This window comes from Mirounga angustirostris, unplaced genomic scaffold, assembly GCF_029215605.1.
Source record: "Mirounga angustirostris isolate CCGP_5_RB_7025 unplaced genomic scaffold, mMirAng1.0.hap1 SCAF_10, whole genome shotgun sequence".
NCBI classification, from domain to species: Eukaryota; Metazoa; Chordata; class Mammalia; order Carnivora; family Phocidae; genus Mirounga; species Mirounga angustirostris.
Genome location: NW_026991718.1, coordinates 72361081 through 72376224, shown reverse-complemented (window position 1 = coordinate 72376224; position 15144 = coordinate 72361081). Strand labels below are relative to the sequence as shown.

The window sequence follows — 15144 nt, the reverse complement described above, 5'->3', positions numbered from 1 at the left end:
TGGGAAAATTAGAGTCTATTATAATTAGTTGACAAAGTGGAGAATTCTCTCATATAAGTGGGTTTCCTGGATTACTTGCAAGCAATAAGAGACTATTTTTACCTGCTGTACTTCAAACAATTTTAATGTGAACTATTTAAATAAATAGTAGATCTTAATCCATTTCAAATCTGACAATGCCTAAGAAATTTTTGAGTTTTCATGAAGTAGTTTTTCCTTAGTTATCAAAGAATATGAGAATTAATTGTACTTTTAAAGTGCTCAGTTCATCTTTGAAACTATTTAAGCTTATTTTTCTCTTTGTAAAAAACAAAAAAACACAACCATTTTAAGTTATGTTTATGGGAAGTAACTATTCCTTAAATTGTGTATGAAGGCTTTTATAGGGGGAGACCAGGCTTCTCGGGGTGGGGGAGGTGGGTTGTATTGACAGAACAGTATGACTTTTATTAGGTATTTGTACAGCTGGCACTGACTTGTCTTACTTAAGTTGAGTATTAAATCAACACCTGACTAGCTGTAGAGTATGAGACTTTAGATAACTTAGTATGTTGGATGTTAGGATTATACTTTAGTTTAATCAGACAGTAGTGTGATCAGGAGTCACACTACTGTCCTACTGCTGTACTACTGTTAGATCTTAAATAATGTGACTATTTGTGGAAGGCTATGCTTATTTTTTTTTTAATTCTAACATTAAAAAAATATCACAGCGCCTTGAGGTTAGTCAGTTCAGTTGCTTGTAGAGGAGAGACTACCTGGGCTGGCTAGAGACAGAGGGTTGCTTATCCTCTTTAACATCTCCCATGAAAGACTCCTCACAAATCTCTTTTGGTTGTTTATTTATATTTTTAACTATTTGCAATATTCATTTTTTTTCTAAGAGTTTCTAAGGAATTCTTTTTAGAGAAAGATTCTTTATACACATAAAAACAACCATTTGGTCACATTTTTTCTCGAAGTGATATAATTTCAGGTATGTTAGTTACCTTTGTATTCCTAAGTTATGATACTGAGAACGATTGTTTTGTTGCTCCTTTTGTGCATGGTTCTTAAAGTGTGGAGGAAGTAGCCAAACACCGAGTCCCTTGACTTTTTTCTTAGCTGCTTGAAATCATGGGATCAATGTAATGGAAGATGTTCCAGAGGGCAGTGAGTGGAGGAAGGTAGGCTCTGCTGGGCAGCTGTTACAACTCAGACATGCAAATGATGCTGAAGCCTGAGCCTGGGAGAGGGCAGTAGAGATAGAAGGCATGGACCTGGCACGGCTATGGGCTGGACTGTAGACCACATTCTTCCTCACCGCTCCGTAGGGGAAGTACAAAGGCAGTGGCAACTTTAGGACATCTAGCATATTTTCCCCCTTCCATTTTAATCTTACCCTTCTGAAGCATATGGAAGTTAGGACTTTGGCTAAAGGAATTATTTCACAGAAATATCAGTCTGTTTTCTTGCCCTTTAAGGTCATTTTCTTTGTTGCAAGACATTTAATTTCAGTTTCCACTGTTTGTGGTTAGTATATAGATAAGTGATTTGATTTGTGTGTTGATCTTGTATCCTGTGACCCTGCTGAGAACTTACTTGTGTTAGTTCTAGGGTGTTCCATTTTTTCTCCTTCCTCCCTCCCTCCCTTCCTGCCTGCCTGCCTGCCTGCCTGCCTTCCTTCCTTCCTTCCTTCCTTCCTTCCTTCCTTCCTTCCTTCCTCTTTTAAGATTCCTTAGCATTTTCTGTGCGGACAGTCATGGTCCTCTGAGAATGGACAGTTTTACTTCTTCTTTTCCAATTAGTATGCATTTATTTCTTCTTCTTGCTTTATTATGCTGGCTGTCGCTTCTCCTTTGACCCTGAGCTCTCGCTCTGGCCAATAGTGATTAGAAATCACAGTTGCTAGACAGGCCGACTTCTGCCTGGAATGCCTGCCTGGGTTGACGCTTTCCTGGGCAAAGATTTTTAATTACAGATTCCAAGTTTTTAAGAGGTATGGGCTGTTGATTTTTTAATTTCTCCTTGAGTCAGTTTAGGAAATTTATATTTTTCAAAAAATCTAGCCATGTCTTCTAAGATTTTAAATGTATTGGCTTAAAGTTGTTCATAATGGCCTTTTATCTTTTAAATCTTTATTTTATATCTCTAATTGTGCCCTTTCTTATGTCTTACAATAGGTATCCCTGCAGTTTGTGACCCTAGACTATTGTGCTTTTTCAGGGTTTTGGTCTTCTCTTGGTCTGGTCAGTGTGCAGGCATACAGCGCCTCTCTTCTCTCGAACCCCCGCCCCATTTTTAACTTGCAGTTTCTATGCTGCCATGCACTTGGTGTCCAGAAAATATATTGTTTGTTTAAACTGTGGGTCGGCTTAGAGTAAATATGGGTAGAGCAAGGGCTTTAAGTATTCTCATCTGAGAACTTGAATTTTATTATGATGTCTTCCACGTGTGGTATCAGTAAATGTTAAAATGAGTATTTTTTTCATCATTTTTCAGCTTACTCATTTCTCAGCTTTTGATAGGTGAGGTTTTATTTCAGTTCTGTTAATGAGCTAAAGGTTTTTAATTGTCCTGTTTTTTAAAAAATAAAATTGTATGTCGCGTGGTAATACATAACACAAAACTGGGGTGTATTACTTGGAGTTCCTAGTCTATAATTTTGGTCAAAATGTTTCTTTTGACGTTAATTTTCTTAAGTGGTTAAAAGGTATCCTTATTTGCCTTTACTTCTCCCAACCCCTCCCAGATACCTTTCTAAAGAATAGACTAATTTCAAAATGTTTAAATTTTCTTTTTTTTTTTTTAGCTGGTCGAGAATCTAGATCAAAAACATTGAAGCTGTCCTAATTATGTTTATTTTCTTTCTTGGATTCATTACGAGCTATCGAATTATTTGAAGACCCTTAGTTTTCTACAGGCCTAGAATTTATAGAATAGTGCCCTTTAGATTTAAACAAGGAGGATAAATGTATTCTGAGTGGTTTTAGATAGAAAATAAAAGGATAAAAGTAAAGTGTTGTTATCCAAAAAATCATCTTGTTTTAGTCCTTAGAGTCTTTGTATTTCTGATGAGACTAAACTGCAGGGTTTGTAAAAATGGTTGCCCTTATTAGAGAAGGAAATGGCCCAGATTACAATTGCTCACCATTAGTAACTGAATATTCTTTGTAAATTATTAGCAGGATCACAATGAGCTCATTGAGATTCTTTTCTGGATTAAGGCTAGCAGGTGTAGTCCCTTGCTCCACTCAGTCCCTCAGCTGAGAGTTGTGCTTTGTTGGTTTTTATTTGTTTGTTTGTAGCTGCCTTTTGGCATTATGGGAGATGCGGAGCGGGGGGTGTCGACGCCCGTCTGTAGAGGGGCGTCTGCGGTACTAACACACACTGTTAACAGTGCTTAGGGAAGGTGCCTGGTTTGCCTAACTGAGGCGGCCTCCCTTGAAAGGAGAGAGAGAAAGGCAAGACTCACTCACCAATCACCTCTCGCTAGACATGAAACACTTTGCTTTTTACTACTATCACCAACATGTATCTTCTCCTGCCTGGGATTGGTTGTAAAACAGAAGCTACCATTTTTGAGCCCCTATGATATACTCAGCTGTACTTACCTTATATCATGTTTTCCTCTTAGAAACCCTTGTAAAAGAAGGCAATTGTTCCTATTTTTAGATTGAAACACTGAGACTTAGATTTCACACAACTAGCAGAGTGCTTGAATTTGATTTTCGGGCTCTCTGAAGCTACAGCATATGTTCCTTGTGTTCCACCACACTCTGCCAATAATGCTGGCCAGCTAAGAACGTTTCAGTGAATGGTGTATTTGTTAGTTTATTACATAAGATACTTTCTCCATAGAAAATGAAGTATAACTTACTAGGATTTTATGCTTCTCTAGTGTGCAGTATCTATATGGTAAAATTTAAATTGTGGCACTCTTTTTATAGACTAAAAAGGAATTTTGGAGCAAAAAAAAAAAGAATGAGGACTGTATTCCTGGGCCTTGCCTAGCACTATGCAGATTAACTAGGCTGTAGATGAACTACAGCTTCAGCTGCTGTGGAACACTGAAATCCCCGTAGTGTTTCCTAGGAAATCATATAGAAGTTTAAATGGTTAATAGAATTTGCAGTCTGACAACTATTGTATATCGGAAGATACAGACATTTTGTCATAACCCAGAACTGAGTGGGGTAATTATTTTTTAAAAGAAAGAAAAGCTAAAGCTTTATGCTAGATACCACTGGTAACATTTTTGAAGGCTCCTGTCTTTTGAGTGTGTCCTGTGCCAAAGGCTTTAATAGATGTGGTTTCGAATCCTCATACCCAACCCAAAAGGTAGGTGTCGTTATCCTCATTTTACCAAGAGGGAAATTTGGTTCAGAAATTGGACATCCAAGTATGAATACATCCCAAGTTCACAGCATTCTGAAGTGGTAAAGCTGGAAATGAACCTCCTCTCCTCCCCCATTCCCACTTAGACTGTCTCATGCCTGTCCCTTGCCACTGGAAGCGAAAGGCAGGCAATGTCTCTGCAAGTGATTTGGTTTAAGAATTGGATTTTGATGGCCTGGCGTACCCTCCTACACTGGAAGTTAGAGTTGTGTGAGTCAAATTTGAGAAACGGAGATGCAAATTTTATTTACTCGTTTTTTATTAGAAATAGCCCTTAAATTATCTTTTGGGGGAAGGTATTAATGCAGCCTAACACTGTGACTTGATTCTTATTTTGATGTCCCCTTTCTTCTTCTTTTTTTAAGTGGACTTGTATTTCTGTTAATATGCAGGAAAAAAAGTATAGGAACTTCTTAAGCTTCATCCCTTGAAATGAGGCATGTGGTTTCAAACATTCTTAACTGACCATTACTAGTATTCTCGTTAAGAAGCAGAACTTATTTACCTAGACCCATTAGTTTTAATAATGTCAAAACATTTCTGAGTAGCATACAAACCTACACAAAGGGGTGGGGCTCTCGTAGTTGACAGGCATAGAGTAGACAGCAAAACATTCACAGCAAGCCTGTGAATATGCCTTTTACTCTACATTCTTTGGGTCAGTATTGTTTCACTCATTACAGCTAAAATGGAACAGCTAGTAATTTTCTTTTGATTATGTATTGCTAGCTCTGTCAACTTTTAATATCAGTTCCATACTTTTCTTGCTCTATAATAGTTATAAAAATATGGAAATGATGTATTCCTTGAGGTTTTAAAAAGGCTTTGTGATGACACTTCTCGGACTTAGAGCTGTTAGTGTACAGTTAGTTCTAAGCTGTATTCAAGATAGAAAACCTGAACAGTCTGATAATAATGGAAGAAACTCACCTCTAGGATGTTACTAATCTCTCGGGTGTATTAATGTCTACATCTGTAAAACTGAGAGCATTTTTACTCACGGGGTTGTAAGGAGAAGTAAAATTTTTATATCAGTGCCTGGCACATGGTTAGCATTCAATAATGGAAATCATATCCTCAGCCATCAGTGTCATCATCATTATTATTATTGTTTTCAGGTTTCTAGATGTTTGCCTGTTGGTTTTGGGGTTTTTTTAAAAATGTTTTTTAATGTTTTATTGCTCACTTCAAAGACTCTTGGATTTGTCAGTTTAAAAAACGTAGCTGCCAGACATTTTTCTCTTTTATTTGTCTGGAGCCTATCTCTGGCATAACTAATTTTAAAAAAATACATTTTTCAGGAAATGAGAAGGGATATAGCCACAAACACAAAGTTTTTTTAATTGTAAAAGAATCTTATGTACAGCTTCTTGCATAAAAGAGAACACATACTAGGATGCCTGAGTGGCTCAGTTGGTTAAGCATCTGCCTTGGGATCAGGTCATGATCCCAGGGTTCTGGGATGGAGCCTGCATCAGGCTCCCTGCTCACCAGGAAGGCTGCTTCTCCCTTTCCCTCTGCCTTTCCCCCTGCCCGTGCTCGCTCGCTCTCTCACTTTCTCTCTCAAATAAATAAAATCTTAACCAAAAAAAGAGAGAGAACACATACTAACAGAGATAACAGTGGGTATCTCTGAGGGGGTGGAGCTTCAGGTGAGGTTAGACTTTTTTCAATAGTTTATATAGTGTTTTAATTCTTCCGTAATATGTATGTGTTTCATTTTTACAAGAAATAGTTTGTACTTTTTTCACTGTTATGCTCTAGGAACCATTCATATACCTTTATCATTACATACTTAAGATGATCTTTGTAGACTGTTGTTTCCCTAAATTGTTCCATAGAATGAATGACCATTAGTTTTAGTAAATGTCATATCAAAGCTGTTATAATGTGTTCTATCAGAAGTTGGCAAACAATGACCTAGAGGCCAGATCTGGCTTGCCACTTGTTTTTGTACAGCCTGTGAGATAAGGATAAATTTTACATTTTTAAATGGTTGAAAAAAAAATCAGAAGAAAAGGAATTTTGTAACAAGTGAAAATTACGTGAAATTTGAATTTCACGAACCACAAGGTTTTATTGACATGCAGTCATACTTACTCATGTACTTATTTTCTGTGGCTGTGTTCAGGCTATAAATGGCAGAGTTCAGTAGTTGCCATAGAGAACGAATGGCCTGGAAAGCCTAAAACACTTACTTGTTATATGGCCCTTTTCAGAAAAAGATTGCTGACCCCTGTACTACATTGGAGAAATCTGTTTAAAATTTTGTTCTGCTGTTGGGTTTTTGTGTTGTTGTTGTTGTTTTAACTTTGCCTGCTTTCAGGTAACCATCTAGTCTAGAATACGCAATTGCTAAATTAAAAATAAGAGCATTTTGATATCATCAAATTGACATGAAGAAAAAAAATCCCCAAAAATGAATATGCTGTTTTCTAAATGGCCTATACTTTTCAGTTTTGGATCCCTCTTTTACTTAAGAGTTACGAACTTTATATTTTCCTAGTGGTTGTTTTGTTTAATATTTGGTTATTAATTCCCACTGTGGTCAAAATGTGGCCTGCATAATTTAAATTTTTCTTATTATGCAATGTATCATGCACAGGAAAGAATGAATAAAATGTAAATGCATTCTGAAGAATAGTTAATAAGTAAAACCATGTACTCATCACCCAGGCTAAGAAACAGAAAATTACCAGTGTTTTATTTTTTTATTTTTATTTATTCTTTTATTTTTTTAAGTAGGCTCCATGCCCAACACAGGGTTTTAAACTCATGACCCTGAGATCAAGGTTATATGCTCTACCTACTGAGCCAGCCAGGTGCACCGCCCCGCTCAGTGTTTTAGAAGCTTCCTGAGTTCCTCTTCCTAATTCTGTATCCTTCCCTTCAATAGGGAGCCATTTCCTCGGTTTTTACATTTTTATTATATATCCATATATGCCTAAATACAGTGGTTTGCCTGATTAAAAGGTAACTTGATTCAGGGGCGCCTGGGTGTGGCTCAGTCAGTTAAGCATCTGACTTCAGCGTAGGTCATGATCTCTGGGTCATGGGATCGAGCCCCGCATGGGGCTTCCTGCTCAGTGAGAGGGTCTGCTTGTCTCTCTCCCTCTCTCTCTTTCTCTCTCTCTCTCTCCTCCTCTGCCTCTCCCCCGCTCATGCTCTTTCTCTCAAATAAATAAAATCCTTTTTTTAAAAAAAGGTAAATTGATTCATAATGTAGGTATCATCTCTATTGTTTCTTTCTCTAAGCATTTTGTTTTTGAGATTCACATGTAGATGCAAACAGCTGTAGTTGATCATGCCTGCTATACAGTAATACATTATATGAATCTACATTAATGGACCAGTGAGGCTTCACTTAGATATCTCAATGACAGTCTCAACTGCAACATTTCCTAACTTGAAATAATTACTCTGTCCAACCCCTCACTTGCCAAACTGCTCTGTCTGTTGTGTTTCCTGTCTCTGAAATAGCATCTTCATCCTCCCATTTCCCCAAGCCAGAGACTTGGCAGGGTTTTTGTTTTTGTTTTGTTTTTAAAGATTTTATTTATTTATTTGACAGATAGAGAGCACAAGTAGGCAGAGAGCCAGGCAGAGGGAGAGGGAGAAGCAGACTCCCCGCCGAGCAGGGAGCCCGACGCGGGGCTCGATCCCGGGACTCCAGGATCATGACCTGAGCCGAAGGCAGTTGCTTAACCAACTGAGCCACTCAGGCGCCCCTGCAGGGTTTTTTTTGACTGTCTCTTCTTCATTCCCCAATTTCCAGTCAATCATTAATCCTATAGATTTGACTTCTTAACATTCCATATCCATCTTTACTTTCACTATCCAGTCGAGCTCTTATGTATACGCTGCAGTAGTTTTCAGTGCAGCATTAACATTCTGTCTTGTTCTCTGATCACGGATTCCAGAGCTTACCTCTTCAGCCTCACCTGTGTACTCTTCCATTCACTTGCTAGTCTCTGCGCATTTAGCCATTATTCAGGCCATGCTCACTCCTGCTTTGGGACATTTGCAAATGCTGTTCCCTCTGCCTGTAGAACACAGTCCTAATTCATCCTTCAGGACAGAATTTTGAAATTATCACCTCCTCAGAGAGAGGTCATCTTTGCTCACCATCCCTTAAACTAGGTCATATCTCTGTACTTTTAGGACTTTGTACTACACCCTGCTGGCACTATTATAAATTTTAATTAAATGGTTATTGAGGAAGACCTCTTATCTGATTAAAATTAAGACCAGTAGGCTACAAAGTCTAATAAAGCAAGAAGGGATATATAAAAAGGTATATATACCTTAAATATTTTACTCTAAGAATAAGACTACATGTTCATTTGTCAGATTTTTTATTAAGGAGCCAAGATCTTTTCTTTGAGAGTAGGTTCACTAGTTGCAGTTCCATATTGATTTCCTTGTAGAAACCATACCCACAATATATCCTCTAAGATTTCCAGTTTGGGTTTTTTAAGTAGAACAAAAATTCAGACTCATGATGCATTCTGACTTTACAATTCCTTATATTATTCCTTGCAATATTTTTTCTAATTTTTTTTTTTTTTACTATTTTCTTATACCTAATTCAACAGTGGTACCTTCCCTTTTTTTCTCTCTTATTTTATTTTTTATTTTTATTATTATAGGTATAAACTATATGAGTTTGAATTATATGACCATTACCCACAAGACAGTAATTTTATACAGTTGAACATAATATTAAATAGCAGTGTAAAAGATAAATAGGCATCCAGTTAGATAATATAGACCATGTCACAATAGAGTGTATAAATAACAGTTATAAAATAACATTTTGGGGACACTTGGGTGGCTCAGTCAATTAAGTGTCCGATTCTTGATTCAGCTCAGGTCATGATCTCAGGATCGTAAGATCAAGCTCCGTGTCGGGCTCTGTGCTGCGTGTGGAGCCTTCTTGAGATTCTCTCTCTCCCTCTGCCCCTCCCCTCCTTTCTCTCTCCCTCTCTTCCCCCTCCCAAACAAACAAACAAATGAAATAAATAAATCGGAGGGGGAGACGAACCATGAGAGACGTTGGACTCTGAAACACAAACTGAGGGTTCTAGAGGGGAGGGGGGTGGGAGGATGGGTTAGCCTGGTGATGGGTATTGGGGAGGGCACGTTCTGCATGGAGCACTGGGTGTTATGCACAAACAATGAATCATGGAACACTACATCAAAAACTAATGATGTAATGTATGGTGATTAACATAACAATAAAAAATTTTTTAAAAAATAAAATAAGTAAAATAAAATAAAGTAACATTTTAAAAAGCCCAAACAGTTCTCAGATTCTTTAAGGGACTATAGCTATGACAGCCATGCATTCCTGGATTTCTGGTTCACTTTTAATATTAAAACATTGTATTATCTCTTTCTAAAAATTATTGAAAGTGCCACCAAAATATCAATCAAAACTTGTATCTCCTAAACTGCCTCTCATACCTGAAGTTGGCACAGAAATACTTTAATCAGTTCATGTGTCTCTGTGACTGAAAGACTTTTCACTGGGCAGGTATTACCATGACTAAGTAGTCTAGATGGACTCAGCAGGAGAGGAGCGGTGTGGGTTGGGTTATAGTCCTCCTCTTTACCACTGTGGCAGGCCATGTAGTCTTCAAACTTGTTGAATTTAATTTATTTCTAATAAAGTATGGATTAAGTTCCATTGAAATGAACCCCAGGAACTGTTTAAATTATTTCGTTTTGTGGAAATTTTGTAACAGATACTACTTGGCATGAAGAGGGCCATTGCCTATAGTCCTTTTTTTTATATATGTAAATTTTTGTAGTAATGGAATTTGACCTCTAATTTTCCATAATTTTGATTTATAGCTTATCCTGTTAGGTATCATTTTTCAACAAAAACTCTTCAACTTATAACAGTTATAAAACCAGTTATAAATTATGATAGTCCTTGGAGGAAGGAATGACTTTTTAGAAATTTGTTTTGGATAGTTTTAAGGATGGCTATGCAGGTGTAGAATGTGAAAGCTTGTAATGGATGATACATTGGTATTCTAGAATCTACATTTGAAATTTAACACTTTTTTAGTCCTGTGTGACTTCATATAAAACCCTAAAGTAATAGACTTATAAGTTAGGTCTCTAAAAGTTACAGCTAAATACATTTCCAAAAATTTAATAACAAACCAAAGAACCTCAAAACTAACATTGTAAATATTAAGATAGTTGAAGGGCCTTCCTGATTCTTCTTACGTGGACTCTTCTGTGAATAACTATCAGCGTTTTCTTCTTTGCAGTATTATAGCTGCCCGCACAGCATTCCCCATGTCAAGAAAAGTCCACTTTCTATCCCCAAGGGATGTGGAAGCATAATAGTCTTTCTTTAAATTAGAATATTTTATCACGATGCAATCTCACAACAGTCTCCAGATGAGGAATGGAGAATATATGAAATTTCATGCTCTATGAAACTGAACCACAGGCTCAGAGTTAGAAACTGCCTTCTGTAACCTGGCACATACGCGTGTTTTCTGCAGGTCCCACTTGTTCATACAACTTCCGCAGAACTGTCTAAGGAAGATAAGTGGTTTTAAGTTGGGTTGCTCTCTCAAATGGACAGTCATCTTTCAGGTATAATTTGCTTGTCAAAGAAACATCTGTAGATTGCTATAGAATTTATCTTATAAACGTGAAGAAGAGAGATTTTTGGACTTCTTGAATATTGCCCTTCTGGTGTCTACAGCGGTATGGTTTATAAACTTACATACTCTAGACCAGCGTCAGCAAACTTGCTCTGTAAGAGGCCAGATAGAAAATATTTTAGGCTTTGCATGCTATATGTGGTCTCTGTCGAATGTTCTTTGTGGGTTGCTTGTTTTTGGTTTTTTTATCGCTTTAAAAATGTAAAAACCATTCTTAGCTAGGGTCCCTACCGAAACAGGCCATAAGCCAGGTTTGTCCACTTGGGCTGTGGTTTGCTGACCCCTGCTCTAAATCAGTACTGTCCAATAGAAATACAATTTGAACCATTGTTTTTCAACAAAAAACAGGATAAGCTATAAAGCAAAAAGCAGATGAAATTAATTTTAATAATATATTTAGCTAATTATATACAAACTATTAGTCATTTCAGTCTGTGGCACAGGCCACATTTCAGGGGCTCAGCGACCACATGTATTCGAGAGCATGCTCCAGATGAGAGCTAGTCAGAATAAGGGCCATGAACTTGTAGTTTGTTACCGGTCTCTGACAAATTAGGTATAGGAATTAAAAGTAAGCATTTAAAATATTTTATAGCTATTTGATAGTTCTTTTATGTCTATTCTGCCTAATAAGAAAATTGGCACTTGTATTTCATAGGTCTTTTTTTACATTTCATTTTTCCTAATAATTTATTCTTATCTTACAAAAGAATCGGTCTGCAAAATTAAAAAAAGAACCTGCCTCTTCATTCTGGATGGTTGAAGAGGCACTGCTGTAAACAGTCTTTCCTAAGACTCTGCAGGCCTCTTGTCTACATGGCAAAAATAAAACCAAGAGAAACAGTGAGGAGATTGTGGTAGGTAGTTTTATTTAGAACCTCTCACACCCTGCCAACTGCCCCAGAGCAGTGTCCTTTTTACTTATCTCTTTCAGAGCTACCATTGGAGCCCGTGGCTGGAGTATCCTCCTCAGTGGTTTTTCTTCTCTACTGAAGAATCACCCAGAGAGAGCTTATTAAAAAAAACAAAAACAAAAAAAACAGCAGTGTCCAGGCCCATCTCCAGACCAATGAAATCACAATCTCTTGGGAGGGAGGGGGCCTGTGTATCATGTAGTTTCAAAAGCTCTCCAGGTGATTATATTATGTAGCCAGTGTTTATTGTGTGGATCCCTCACCCTAGGGGGGGGGGCAGAAAATTGCTATTTTTCCATTTGGAAAGAATCACTCATCTGGGCAGGGGGTTTTCTGTGTGGTGTACTATTCACTCTCTTTAACACTGAAAAGGGGACTTTCCAGTTAAGTATGTCAGATTGAACATTGGCATTTTAACTACTCATTCCCGGAACCCCACTCAAATTAAAGGAATATAAAAAGTATAAGGCATAAACCCACAAGAAGTAAGCCTGATTGGTTAACAAGTTTTTGGTAGAAGCAGTAGCTAGAAATTAACAGAATGGAGAAAATTATCTAAATGCCTGCAAATGAGGATGTTAAAAAGAAGCAAAGCAGTTTATACTGCCGGCTCAGAAATTAGAGCAACCAGTTAGTTCAGAAGGTAAGGGTGAAATATAAAGCTGAACACTGGAATGGTTGAAAGTCTGTATGCTCATGAAACTGTTGCTCTTTTACCTTGGATAAAACTATAGGTTAGAGTTTGGAGAAATTTTCTAAGACGGTCAGTCAGAGCTTGAGGTGGGGTATCTTTTGAAAATAAGGACACCTTTTAAAAAATAGAGACTAAGCAAAAGCCTGAAATGTTGTGGTTAAAACCCTACCATTCCCCTTGCCCTGTTCTCAGAACATGGCAGTCAGCTGTCTGCCCCAGAGAGGAAATTGGAACATTTCTCTCTGGGATAAACAGCCAGGAGAGGGGTGCCTGATTGGCTCAGTCGTTAAGCATCTGCCTTCGGCTCCGGTCATAATCCCAGGATCCTGGGATCGAGTCCCACATCAGGCTCCTTGCTCAGCGGGGAGCCTGCTTCTCCCTCTGCCTCTCTCTCTGTCTCTCTCCGTCTCTCATGAATAAATAACAAAATCTTTTTTTTAAAAGACGTATTTATTTGAGAGAGAGAGAGAAGGAGAAAGATAGAGGGCGAGTGAGAGGGAGAAGCAGACTCCCCACTGAGCAGAGAGCCTGACGTGGGGCTTGATCCCAGGATCCTGGGATCATGACCCGAGCCACTTAACCAACGGAGCCACCCAGGCACCCCCCCCCTTTTTTTTTTTAAGATTTATTTATTTGAGAGAGAGAGAAAGAGATGAATAAATAAAATCTTAAAACAACAACAACCACCACCAGGCACGAGACTTAACAGATCTTGACTTTCCTGCACCACCATGCACACAGAGCTTCTGATCAGCATGGTAGTGGCCACATCAACTGTAATGGACAGCTGGGGCTCATCAGACCCTTGTGGAAAGCCTATAAAATTAAAAAAAAAAAACAAACCCTAAAGATTTAAGGAGAAAAGAGGAAGAAACAGATAAAAATATTTAAAATGTTAAAAAAAAAAAAAACAGAAGAAAACATTTGAAAAATTTGTATCCTCTGAGAAATGTGATATTCATCCAAGAAACTAGAATAGGATGTTATTAAAAAGAACATTCAGAGAATAAGAAAACAGTCTTAGAAATTAAAGCTGTGATAGGAAACATTCTAACTGCAGTAGAAGTGTTGTGAAGTGATACCAAAAAAATCTTCCAGACAGTAGAAAAGGAAAAGAAATGCGATATTGAAAAGAAAATCTATACAATCATGGGACACCTGGGTGGCTCAGTTGGTTAAGCATCTGCCTTCAGCTCAGGTCATGATCCCAGGGTCCTGGGATCGAGTCCCGAGTCGGCCTCTGCACTTTGTGGGGAGTCTGTTTCTCCCTCTGCCTGGTGCTCCCCCTGCTTGTGCTCTCTCTCTCTCTGACGAATAAATAAGTAAAATCTTTTTAAAAAGAAAAGAAAAAAAGAAAGAAAAAGAAAAAATCTATACAATCAGAAGATGAATAGAGGTCTACTGTTAACAAAAGGACTTTCAGGAGGGAGGGCCAGGGGCAGTGAGAAGGACATGGAAAGGACACAGTGAATGTAAAAAAGGCTCAGGCTAAGGATAAAGAGAAGCAGCTACAACTTCCTACAAAATAAAAATAGGTCACATGACAGGAGACTGGGAATTGCTGGGATAATGGACTTACTTTCCTTGATTCCCTGGGATTAGAATCAAAGATGGAAAGGAGTGGCCAGCAGTGCTACTGTTTGTTACGAGCCTTGTACTTTGAGACGACAGGCTTACGTCGTTTTATCTCACGTTCCTTCATTGCGCCTCGCAGATACTGTGTATTTTAGTTTGAAGGTCTAAGGCAGCCCTCTGTTGAGCATGTCTGTTGGTGCTGTTTTTCCCACAGCGTTTGCCCACTTCATGTCTCTGTGCCCCATTTTGGTAATTCTTGCAATATTTCAAGCTTTTTCATTATTATTATTATTATTATATTTGTTATGGTGATCTGTGATCGGTGATTACAACTTAACTGAAAACTGGTTAGCATTTTTTAGCAATAAAGCATTTTTTAATAAGGTATGTACATTGTTGCACACTGAGTAGACTGCAGTGTGGTGTAAACATAACTTTTCTGTGCACTGGGAAACCAGAAAATGCATTTGACTTGCTTTATTTCAATACTCACCCATTTAAATCTAAATATTTTCTTTCTTTCCTCCTATTTGCCTTTCTACTCAAACTGCTTCTTTAAAATCACAGAAAAAAATTCAGTACATTGAAGAGTAGGGAGGAAAGATACTGCGTTTTCCCAAGTGATTGATCTGTAAGCTTTAGATTTCCAGATGAGTGGAATATAGCAGTTAGTAAGTGAAATCGGGAAGATCACTACTCAAAGATTTTTGAACTAATTTTAATGTTTCACACAAATGTCCTGATTTCAACTTTGGAGCAGTAGAATACAGATACGTTTCAGCAATACAGAACGTATTTTCCCTTGGTAACACTTGAGGCGGTGCCTGAATTATTTGTCGTAAGGAGACAGAAATCAGTGTCATAATGAAAGTAGGTTGATGCGTGGGGAAAAGAA

General features: G+C 37.8%; 1 protein-coding gene across 8 annotated transcripts in view; it reads left to right on the top strand.

Annotated features, from left to right (window-relative positions):
* The window catches only part of SOCS5 (suppressor of cytokine signaling 5), a 101268-nt gene that overhangs the window by 39012 nt on the left and 47112 nt on the right, over window positions 1-15144 (top strand). The gene's annotated exons all lie outside the window — the stretch shown is intronic.